The sequence below is a fragment of the Theobroma cacao genome, unplaced genomic scaffold (genome assembly GCF_000208745.1).
Source record: "Theobroma cacao cultivar B97-61/B2 unplaced genomic scaffold, Criollo_cocoa_genome_V2, whole genome shotgun sequence".
NCBI classification, from domain to species: Eukaryota; Viridiplantae; Streptophyta; class Magnoliopsida; order Malvales; family Malvaceae; genus Theobroma; species Theobroma cacao.
Genome location: NW_017234722.1, coordinates 125,267 through 133,817, shown reverse-complemented (window position 1 = coordinate 133,817; position 8,551 = coordinate 125,267). Strand labels below are relative to the sequence as shown.

The 8,551-nt window shown below is 40.4% G+C and overlaps 1 pseudogene; it reads left to right on the top strand.

The window, feature by feature from the left end:
• The first annotated feature begins 559 nt into the window (after positions 1-559).
• LOC108663855 lies at positions 560-6,854 on the top strand (annotated as a pseudogene).
• Positions 6,855-8,551: the final 1,697 nt, after the last annotated feature.

Here is an 8,551-nt window from a genome sequence, read left to right as displayed (position 1 = left end):
CCACCAGAAATTTGACCTTTTTGAGGAGAGACTACGCATGATAGAAAGAATGGGAATGTATTGTTCTATGGATGCAATTAAACTTTGTCTTGTTCCAAATGTTGTTATACCCCCAAAGTTTAAAGTTTCAGACTTTGAGAAGTATGATGGAACCAAGTGCCCAGTCACACACATAACCATGTATTGTAGAAGGATGGCCGCATATGCTCATGATGACAAACTCTTGATACATTGCTTCCAAGATAGCCTTGCTGGTGCTGTAGCAAAGTGGTATGTCCAACTAGACCGCAATCGAATCCACACATGGAAAGACCTTGCTCGAGTGTTTTTAGCTCAGTATAAGCATGTTACAAATATGGCTCCGGATCGCCTTTCTTTACAAAACATGGAGAAGAAACCCACTAAAAGCTTCAAAGAATATGCTCAAAGATGGAAGAATGTGGCCTCTCAAGTTCAGCCACCATTGACTGAGAAAGAGACTACTGTAATGTTCGTTAACACCTTGCGAGCCCCTTACTATGAATGATTGGTTGGTAGTGCCACGAAAAACTTTGCTGATATGGTGATTTCAGGAGAAATGATAGAAACTGCCATTAAGCGAGGGAAGATAGAAGGAGGTGATACGATAAACACGAAGAAAGGGGGAACTTTTAAGAAGAAAGAGGGAGAAGCCCAAGCCATCACTTCAGGACAACACCAAGGAGAAATATACAACCCTTACCAGCCATACCCACCATACCCCTATTACCCAGCTGTGAACAACACTTCACAAAGCCCATACCTATACCCATCCATGCCAAATGCCTTTCCTAACCTGTACCCATATACTCCCATCCAACGGACACCTTACCCCACAAATATTCACCCACCTACTTCCACACCTGTTACAGCTTCAACCACACAACAAACAACACCTTCAAACAACCATACTGTCGGTGAATCAATAGGATGGCGAAACAAGCAAGAGAAAGTGCAGTATGACCCAATCCCAATCTCATTTGCTGAACTCTTCACTCAGTTAGTTGCAAACCATCTAGTGGCACCTTTACACATAGAGCCATTAAAACCTCCATTCCCAAGATGGTATGACGCTTCTGCCCATTGCGATTATCATTATGGAATCGAAGGTCACTCAATTGAGAATGGTACAAAATTCAAACATAAGGTGCAAGGGTTGATCAAGGCAAGAATCCTGAATTTTGAAAAGAAGATGGAACAGAATGTTAACAATAACCCACTGCCAAATCATGCTGGGGCAAAGGTAAATGCAGTCGAAGGAGAGGTATATGTTAAAAGGAACATTCGAGAAGTGGAAACCCCCATGCAGAAAGTGTTTGAAGCCTTGGTAAAGGCCGATATGCTCGAGGTGTGGTCGAAATGTTTTGATGTGAATGACTCGAGAGATATCCAAAGACCATATTGCTTGTATCACAAAGGATGTGTGGGGCATTTAATCCAAGATTGTAGTTCTTTCCGAAATGAAGTGCAAAGAATGATGGACGAGTCAAGGATTGAGTTTTATGTGGACGCTTCAGAGCCAGCAGTAAACATGATGTTCAAGGAGCCCACTCACCCAAGGAAGATAAAACCTTTAACCATTTTCTATGAACCAAGAGGAGAGTTTATGGAAGACAGAACCCATGCCAAAATGACCATCGAAGTCCCTAAACCTTTTCCCTACAAAGATGACAAAGCTGTCCCATGGAACTACAATTGCAATGTACAAGTTTCAAAAGCGGGAAAATGGATAGTTGAATCTCAAGATGATGCTGCAAATATAACTGGTGTTGGGGGGATTACCCGCAGCGAACATTGCTATACACTAGAGGCATTGGAGAATCTCAGGAAGGAGAAGGGAAAAGAGAAAGAGCAAAATTCGAGAGAAGAAAAAGTACAATCTCAAGAATCGACAGATGGCTCAAAAAGACCAGTGACTGAAAAAGAAGCTGTCGAGTTCCTCAAGTTCATTAAACATAGTGAGTACAACGTGGTTCAGCAATTGAACAGGTTGCCTGCTCGTATTTCATTATTATCTTTGCTCCTCAGCTCAGAACCACATAAGAACTCTTTGATGAGGATTCTGAACCAAGCATATGTGGATCACGACATTTCAGTTGAAAATTTGGACTACATCATTGGGAATATTTCAGTGGGTAACATAATATCCTTTAGCGATGAAGAAATCCCTTCGGGAGGTAGGGGAAACTATAAAGCCTTGCATATCACTACCAAGTGTAAAGGTTGTACCGTTACAAAAGTGTTGCTTGATAACGGATCGTCCTTAAATGTGATGCCCGTGAGGACCTTGGCCCGCTTACCCATCAACATGTCCTACATGCGAAAGAGTCAGATGATCGTGAGAGCCTTCGACGGAACAAGGAGAGAAGTAGTAGGGGACATTGAGATACTGGTGGAATTGGCCCGTGTACCTTTACCATTGAATTCCAGGTTATGGATATCGCTCCTTCATACAATTATTTGTTGGGAAGACCTTGGATCCATATGGCTCATCAAAAGGTCAAGTTTATCGTGGATGGAAAGATTGTATGTGTTAATGGGGAATAGGACTTACTCATAAGCAAGCCAGTGGATACTCCTTACGTGGAAGCGACGGAAGAAGTGCCTGAATGTTCCTTTCAATCATTCGAGTTTGTTAACACCACATATGTTGGAGAAGGAACTACACCGCCTATTCCAAGGCTTTCCAAAACCACCAAGATGGCTATCAGTCAGATAGTAGGGAAAGGATACCGAGCAAGGGCAGGACTGAGAAGAGAACTACAAGGCATTAGAAGGCCCATACGTGCTACCAAAAATGAAGAAAGGTTTGGCCTAGGGTATAAGCCAACTAAGAAGGAAAGAGAAGAAATAATAGCCGAAAGAAGAAAGGAAAGGTTGGCTCTCTTTAAGGGGCATGAGTTGGAAATCCATGCAATGACATATCCTCATCTCTACGAGACATTTCGATCTGAAGGTTGCATATTTCTTGAATCACTCACCGTTGGGAGCTGAGAACCAGTGTTAGCTTTAGGGGAAGCCTTTTCTGATTTATCAATATGTGCAACGGAGGAAGGTGAAGAGCAGCCAGGAAATGCGGATGGGATTCCTACTACATACCTCGGGCCACTGAAGTTGGACCACCATGAGTTTACTAGTCACTTGTGATTCAATTTCAAAGTAATGCAAACTAAACATCCGTGCTTATGCCCAAAAGCATTTGAAATTTTATGTATCGAGCTTTTTATCATTTATCATTCTAATAAATTGACATGCGTAGTGCATTTCTCATATCTCTCCTCATGGTTCACCATTTCCATTCGTGTCATTTCATCCCTTTATTTTAACTATTTATCTATACAATAGCTCTACATATTTCAATTCCCTTTACCTTCCAAGACTCCAAATAATGAATACGAAGATGATAATGACAGTGGTTTTGAGGTTAATTTTGAAAAAGGTATAAGTTTCAGCGAACTTGACGATACAGAAAACGTGAAGGATTATGATTTAACTCCGGACTTGTTAAGACTAGTAGAACAAGAGGGGAGACAAATTATCCCACATCAAGAGACACTTGAAACGATTAATTTGGGAAATGAAGAAAATAAGAAAGAAGTTAGAATTGGTACGATGTTAGTGCCAATTGAAAAAGAAAAACTAATAAAGCTACTCCATGAATATGTAGATGTGTTTGCATGGTCCTATCAAGATATGCCAAGACTTAATACAGACATTGTAGCCCATAAACTGCCTTTGAAACTCGAATGCAAACCAATTAAGCAAAAGTTGAGAAGAATGAAACCTGAAATGCTTTTGAAAATTAAGGAAGAGGTGAAGAAGCAGTTTGATGTAGGATTCTTAGAAGTAGCTAAGTACCCCGAATGGGTTGCAAATATTGTCCAGGTGCCTAAGAAAGATGGAAAGTGAGAATGTGTGTAGACTATCGAGATTTGAATAGAGCTAGCCCAAAAGATAATTTCCCTCTGCCCCACATCGACACCCTTGTTGACAATACTGCCTGCCATTCCATGTTTTCCTTTATGGATGGCTTTTCAAGGTATAACCAAATTAAGATGGCACCAGAGGACAGAGAAAAAACTACCTTCATAACTATGTGGGGGACTTTTGTTATAAGGTAATGCCATTTGGTTTGAAGAATGCTGAGGCGACTTATCAACGAGCCATGGTGACTCTTTTCCATGACATGATGCATAGAGAGGTCGAGGTGTATGTGGATGATATGATTTTAAAAGCTCACAAAATAGAGGACCATGCGACCAATCTTGAAAGGTTATTTAAGAGGTTACGAAAATTTCAGCTTAGATTAAATCCGGCAAAGTGCATTTTTGGAGTCACTTCAGGAAAGCTACTAGGTTTCGTCGTTAGTGAAAGAGGAATAGAAGTTGACCCGGATAAGGTTCAACCAATCCGTGACTTGCCTCTTCCCAAAACGCAGAAAGAAGTTAGAGGATTCTTGGGAATGTTGAATTATATAGCCCGGTTCATATCACATCTCACGCTCAAATGTGACCTGTTCTTTAAGCTCCTTCGCAAGCACAATCTTGGGGCATGGGATGAAGAGTGCCAAGTTGCTTTTGACAAGGTTAAAGAATACCTGTTGAGTCTGCCAGTATTGGTACCACTTGTGGCCGGGAGACCCCTCCTCTTGCACCTGACAGTAAATGAAGGATCCATGGGATGTGTGCTGGGACAGCATGATGAAACTGGTAATAAAGAAAGGGCAGTTTACTACTTGAGTAAAAAGTTCACTAAGTATGAGTCCAAGTATTCCTCGTTGGAAAAAATGTGTTGTGCTTTAGCATGGACGGTGCATCGACTCAGGCAGTACATGCTATATCATACCACTTGGCTCATTGCAAAGTTGGATCCTATTAAACACATCTTCGAGAAACCATCCTTGTCAGGTAGAGTGGCAAGATGGCAAGTGTTGTTGTCAGAATATGATATTGTATATGTGTCCCATAAAGATATCAAAGGAAATGCAATTGCAGATTTTCTGGCGGAAATGGTGGAAGAGGATTATGAACCGATGGAGTTTGAGTTCCCAGATGAGGACCTGATGTCGGTTTGTCAAACAAATGAGGAGGAATCAGAGGAGAAAGAGAATTGGAAGATGTTTTTCGACGGAGCTTCGAATGCCTTGGGGAATGGCATAGGGGTCTTGTTATTGTCACCAGAAGGAGATCATTATCCCATCATAGCCAAGCTCAATTTCTATTGCACCAATAATGTGGCTGAATATGAAGCTTGTGTCATGGGACTTCAAGCAGCAATTGAGAGGAAAATTCATATTTTGAAAGTATTTGGGGATTCTGCTTTGGTTATTTATCAGTTACGAGGAGAATGGGAGACACGCGACTCGAAGTTAGTCTAATATCATAAGTTTATTTCACAGCTGATTGAAAATTTTGATAAGATTTGCTTCACCCATTTGCCCCGAGAGGAGAACCAAATGGCCGATGCATTAGCCACGCTGGCAGCAATGTTCAAAGTTGGTACCGATGTCAAGATTCAACCCAACGTGATTAATCTTCAAGAATGCCCTGCACACTGCTCCAGTAGAGGAAGAAGTAGACGGGAAACCGTGGTACCATGATATTGTGCATTAACTCAAGTTTCAGCAATATCCGGAGCAAAGCTCAGAAAATGATAAGAAATCCATTAGAAGGTTGGCAATGAATTTCTTCTTGGATGGGGACATCTTATACAAGAGAAGTAGGGATCAAATGCTTTTGAGATCTGTGGATTTAGCAGAAGCTCGGTGAATAGTTAAGGAAGTTCACGAAGGAATTTGTGGGGCGCATGCGAGTGGGCATATGTTGGCAAGACAGGTCATGAAATCAGGGTATTACTAGCTCACGTTGGAAACAGACTGTATAGATTTCGCTCGAAAGTGTCACAAGTGTCAGATATACACAGACAAAATCCACACTCCTGCAAATTCACTGCATGTATTGACATCACCATGGCCATTCTCAATGTGGGGCATGGATGTGATTGGGTTAATAACCCCGAAGGCATCAAATGGGCATCGGTTTATTCTTGTGGCAATTGACTACTTCACTAAGTGGGTAGAAGCAGCGTCTTATGCCAATGTGACCTAGAAAGTGGTATGTAAGTTCATCCAAAAAGAAATAATATGCCGCTATGATCTCCCGGAAAGGATCATCACAGATAACGCTAGTAACCTCAATGGTTCAATGATGAAAGAGGTTTGTGCCAAGTTCAAGATCAAGCATCACAATTCGACGCCTTATCGCCCAAAGATGAATGGAGTGGTAGAAGCAGCCAACAAGAACATCAAAAGGATAATTGAAAAGATAACAGATGTATACAAATATTGGCATGAGAAGTTACCCTTTGCTTTGCATGCTTATCGCACAACAGTCCGAACTTCCACGGGAGCTACACCGTTCTCTTTGGTGTATGGGATCGAAGCAGTTTTGCCAATTGAAGTAGAAATCCCTTCCCTTCAGGTCCTTAAAGAAGTACAGTTGGAAGAAGCCGAATGGGTTAATGCTCGTTATGAGCAATTGAATCTCATAGAAGAAAAAAGGTTGATGGCACTTTGCCATGAGCAGTTATATCAGAAGAGAATGATGATGGCATATGGCAAGAAGGCACATCCTCGACAGTTCCGAGAAGGAGAGTTAGTATTGAAAAGAATTCTCCCAAACCAGTAGGATCCTCGCAGGAAATGGACATCGAATTGGGAAGGACCATTCGTGGTGAAGAAAGGTTTCTCAGGAGGAGCACTAATTTTGGCGGAGATGGACGAAAGAGAGTTTTCCAACCCAGTGAATGCTGATGCTGTCAAGAAATATTTTGCGTAAAAAAAAAGGGAAGAAAAAATTTTCAAGTTGAAAACCTAAAAAGGCGGCTTGAATCCAGGAGATATGTTTAGGGCGAAAACCCGAAAGGGCGGTCTAGACACGAAAAAGGTCCAAGTACTACAAGGGCTTAACACAAAAGGGGTAAAAATCATGATCCGAGATGTTCAGACAAAAGACAAGGGAGCTGACGATTATGCCTGTCTCGGGATAAAATTTTGAGACTACTGTCAATATCTATCGGAACAGTCATTAAGAAAGAACTGTATCCCTTTTGTATTAATTGGTTTTTCCCTATTCCTTGTCATTATGCCTGATTATAAAAACTTCCCTTTTTTCTAATGAAAAATAGCCTTTCTGCTCCTAACAATGTCATCATTTCCATTTTGTTAAGAGAGAATATATGAGTACGTTGCATTGCATTTGTCATAAAATTGGAATGATACTTAATAAATAGCATGATAAAGTAAAGAAATGTTTGCAATATTCTGAAAAAGGATTATAATTCACGGGGAATGAAATGGAGTCCAGTAATATAAAAAAGAAAGAGAAAAGACTAAGAAAAGAGAGAAAGAAATGGAAATAGCAATAGAATGGAGCACAGTAAAAATGTGAAGAGTGATTGGACCATGCATATGATAGAAGAAGAAAACAGTTGTGAGCAATGAATTGGGGAAGACGAGAGATCGGAAGCGTGATCGGTTCATCCCTCATTGATCAAAGAAAAGGCTCTAAAACACCCAAAAAAGGAAACTAATGAAGATGAATTGCCATGTTCAAAATTTTAAAACAATTGAAAAAAAAGGAAATTCATCTTCAAAATCATAGAACCTCAGATGAAGAGTTGATTATTTTTCACCATCTCATAGAAGAAAAAAAGGTTTCGTTGCCTCAGTTTTGAGGAATTCATTTTTAAAGATACGTTGCCTCAGCTTTGAGGAGTTCATTTTTTAAAAAGCTTTGGTTGCCTCAGTTTTGAGGAGTTCATCTTCAAAGTCTCGTTGCCTCAGTTTTGAGGAGTTCAATTTTTAAAGTCTTGTTGCCTCAGTTTTAAAGAGTTCATTTTTAGAAGTTTCGTTGCCTCAGCTTTAAGGAGTTCATTTTTTAAAAGTTTCATGGCCTCAATTTTGAGGAGTTCATTTTTAAAGTTTCATTGCCTCAGTTTTGAGGAGTTCATTTTTAAAGTTTCATTGCCTTAGCTTCGAGGAGTTCATTTTTAAAGTTTTGTCGCCTCAACTTTGAGGAGTTCATTTTAAAAAGTTTCGTTGCCTCAACTTTGAGGAATTCATTTTTTAAATTTCGTTGCCTCAATTTTGAGGAGTTTATTCTTAAAAATGTCATTACCTTAATCTTGAGAAGTTTATTATGATAAAAAAAAAACTTGGTAGGAGAATTAAAGAATTTAGTCAAATACAGTGTCTACGTCTTTGCACTATTTCGGATTTTCGAAATGCGCAAAGAGGGGCAGCTGTAGACACTAAGATTATAACAAAATGAGAAATAAAAAATTAAAATTAAATAAATAAATAAAAAGAAAAGGGGAGAGGGTACTACTGGCAGGGTGCGGACACACCCTGCTAGGCACCTCCCTCACCCTGCCAGATGCAAAAAATTCACGTCTGGCAGGGTAGTGGAGCGTGTTCCCTCCAGAGCCCAGGAACCGGGTATAAAGGGGAAGGGGCACTGTAGCAATCAAAGGA